Source organism: Ascaphus truei, chromosome 14, assembly GCF_040206685.1.
Source record: "Ascaphus truei isolate aAscTru1 chromosome 14, aAscTru1.hap1, whole genome shotgun sequence".
In the NCBI taxonomy this organism is placed as follows: Eukaryota; Metazoa; Chordata; class Amphibia; order Anura; family Ascaphidae; genus Ascaphus; species Ascaphus truei.
The window spans coordinates 42,440,465-42,443,974 of NC_134496.1; the positions used below are offsets into that span (position 1 = coordinate 42,440,465).

General features: G+C 49.4%; 1 pseudogene; it reads left to right on the top strand.

The window, feature by feature from the left end:
- The first annotated feature begins 543 nt into the window (after nucleotides 1-543).
- Nucleotides 544-2,282, top strand: LOC142466016 (tubby-related protein 3 pseudogene; annotated as a pseudogene).
- The last annotated feature ends 1,228 nt before the right edge of the window (nucleotides 2,283-3,510 follow it).

A 3,510-nucleotide genomic window follows, 5' to 3' on the forward strand; every position in this document is an offset into this window, starting at 1 on the left:
TGGCTCCCACTCAAACAGTCTTGAGCAGTAAATGTGAACACAGTACCACTGATTCTTCAGAACTTCTCAAAGCAAGGAAGAAGAAGAAGAAGAAGAAGAAGAAGGGAGGCATTACTGTGGAAGTTGCAGAAGGAATTAAGAATGAAAATTTAACCTCAGAGTCTGCATTTGATGAAAGAGATATGCTGCAGCTTAAGGCAACTCACAGACGTAGCCCAAGAATAGTGGAAGAGAAGAAAGATGCTCCTACTCAGACGCTTCAAGCTGCACAGAAAGCGATTGATTGTCTTTATGAACGTTTAGATAAGGAGCAAGAGGCCAAGATTGCACTACAAAGCTGTCTATCTTCAGCAATTGCTAAGTGTGTTCTCCAGGAGAAAGAAAGAGAGCAGTTGGAGAGGGACAGGGTAATCCTGTCAAGTAAGCTGGAGAAGGCCTATGCTGATAATGCGCAGTACCAGAATTTCATGGCTCAAGTTGGCGCAAAACTGGAAGCCTCTGAGGAGAAGAATTGCCACTTCAACATTGAACTACGTCCTTTGAGAGAGATCTTCGAAGGATTAAATAGCAGTTTTGAAATGGTAACCCAGAAGTGCAAGAATCTCTGTGTCCAGGTCAGTGAAGGAGATAAGAAACTCCATGAATTAGGAGAGGAGAAGAAGCAGTTGGCCCAGGAAAAGTTGGATATGCAGACAGCACTGCAGAATGCAGAGAGAGTGCTGCAAGAGGAACGTGTCTCCCTGGAGCGGCGCACTCAGGCAGAGAATATGCTGCAGAGTCAGCTGCGAGAACTACGTGCACATCTGCAGGACGCCAAGGAGAGATGGGTGAATGCTGAAGAGAGACAGCGAGTATTACAGGAGGAAAGTTTCCAGACTGCCTACAAGATAAAGATGCTGGAAGAGTATTTGAGTACCCAGTGTGTCCCCAAAGAACAGCATGAGGAGCTGAAGGTCACACTGAGCATAACCAGAGCCTCGCTGGAGGAGGAGAGGTCTGGGAGAGCACGGCCCGGTTCTGCCTCCAGCAGAAAGTCTCTTTCAGACTCTGGTTCCACAGAGACATCCCCTCTCAGTCCTCCTGGAGACGTGGGGGAAGTGGGCGACCTGAAGGAGTTTGTTCTGCGCCCCGCGCCACGCGGTGTCACCGTCAGATGTCGGATCAGCCGAGACAAGAAAGTGATGGACCGAGGACTGTACCCCACCTACTACATGCACCTGGAGCGGGACGAAAACCACAAGCTCTTTCTTCTCGCTGGGAGGAAGAGAAAGAAGAGTAAAACGTCCAACTACTTGATATCTATTGATCCGACCGACATGTCCCGGGAGGCGGGCAGCTTTACTGGCAAACTCCGATCCAACCTAATGGGGACCAAGTTTACAGTGTTTGACCGCGGTGTTAGCCCAGCCAGGGCTCAGGGACAGTCAGAGAATGCAGCGTCCCGGCAAGAACTGGCGGCTATTTGCTATGAAACTAACGTCCTCGGGTTTAAGGGTCCCCGGAAGATGGCGGTTCTCATTCCCGGAAAGAATTTCAATCACGAGCGCATCCCTTTCCAGCCACACAATGATTCGGAGAGCCTGCTGTCTAAATGGCAGAACAAGTGTCAGGAGAACATCATCGAGCTGCACAATAAGGCCCCCGTGTGGAATGATGACACTCAGTCTTACGTGTTCAACTTCCACGGGCGTGTCACACACGCATCTGTGAAGAACTTCCAGATTGTGCACGACAATGATCTGGAGTACCCTCTGCCCACTGACAAGCCACCAGAGGTGGGTCACCTTGAGTCGCCGTTTCATCAAGGCCTCCGGGAAGAGCCTGGAGGATCGTCCGGAGAACGCTCCTGAGAGGGGGGAGTAATGTCAGGATTGCCTAGACCTCCTGCCTAGCCATAGCTTCCTTGTCCACTGGGTGTGCTGCTGTCTTCTGTTGGCTCTGGGTTCCTCTGTCTGTCTGTCTTCTTGTTGCTCCTGTCTCTGTCCTTTATAGCTTGCTTCCTGGCTGTTGCTTTTGCCTTTGCTTGCTAGTCAGACTCCTGCAGTATGCTCATGCCTGTCTTTGATCCTGACCTGTTTCCTGTACCTGTACCTGTACCTGTATTTGAGTCTGCTCACAGTAAAAGCCCTTGCTAGTAATCTGGCTTGTCCCTGGTTATTCCTGCTCCCCGGTCTCAGTCCCTGCTCCCTGTTCTTAGTCCCTGTCCTGCCCCGCCTGTCCTGTTCCAGTCTCCTCGTTGCCGACCTCTGCTTGTACCTAACTTCGCTGCCTGCCGCCTGCCTCGGACCCCTGCTTGTACCTGACTTCGCTGCCTGCCGCCTGCCTTGGCCCTCTGCTTGTGACCCCTACTACGCTCGTGCTGTTCCGGCCACCGAGATCCTACCCGCCACAGGAGTCTCTCGTGACAGCAGTCTTGATTCGGGGTGGGAAGGGAGCGATGATTTCAGGAACACACCATAAAAATAAAGAAAATAAAAACAATAATAGTGCAGTATATCAATACAATTAGAGTCTAGTAGATATCTTGGCTCTGTAGAAATTCCTACTTACAACAGGTGGAATATAAACGGGCAGTGGTCTGACTCAGTCAGTATAGGTGAAATTATATCTCACGCAGGGGAATAAATTCTGGCTCAGGGAAACTTCAGAACGGACATCTTGCAGGTGTCATTTGCTCGAATCCAGATGGAATGAGGTGTGTATGGAAGATAAAAACGGACCAATGGTATAGATCGCAAAGACACTATTTATCACACAGAAAAGAAATTGGAAATGTACTTACAATAAGTACAATAACTCTGTAATCATAAGGGTATCGTGAGACAGTAGAGTGCTGATCCTGGATGGTACAGGTTGCTCCCGTCCTCCCAAAGCTCCAACCTCTGCGCCGATGGATGGCGTCTGACGTCACTTCCGGTAAACGGTGACGACATCCGGTTGAAGGCGATGGCGACGGAAAGCAGTGGATCGGCAGCAGAACTCGGTCGTCTTCACTTCGTGGGCAGCTGCAGCAGACTGACTTAGCAAGCTCTACGCGTTTCGCTTCCTGAGGTAGCTGTCTATGTACAGCGAAACGGTGACGGAAACGGTGACGTCAGACGCCATCCATCGGCGGAGAGGTTGGAGCTGTGGGAGGACGGGAGCAACCTGTACCATCCAGGATCAGCACTCTACTGTCTCACGATACCCTTATGTGTACAGAGTTATTGTACTTATTGTAAGTACATTTCCAATTTCTTTTCTGTGTGATAAATAGTGTCTTTGCGATCTATACCATTGGTCCGTTTTATCTTCCATACACACCTCATTCCATCTGGATTCGAGCAAATGACACCTGCAAGATGTCCGTTCTGAAGTTTCCCTGAGCCAGAATTTATTCCCCTGCGTGAGATATAATTTCACCTATACTGACTGAGTCAGACCACTGCCCGTTTATATTCCACTTATTGTAAGTAGGAATTTCTACAGAGCCAAGATATCTACTAGACTCTAATTGTATTGATATACTGC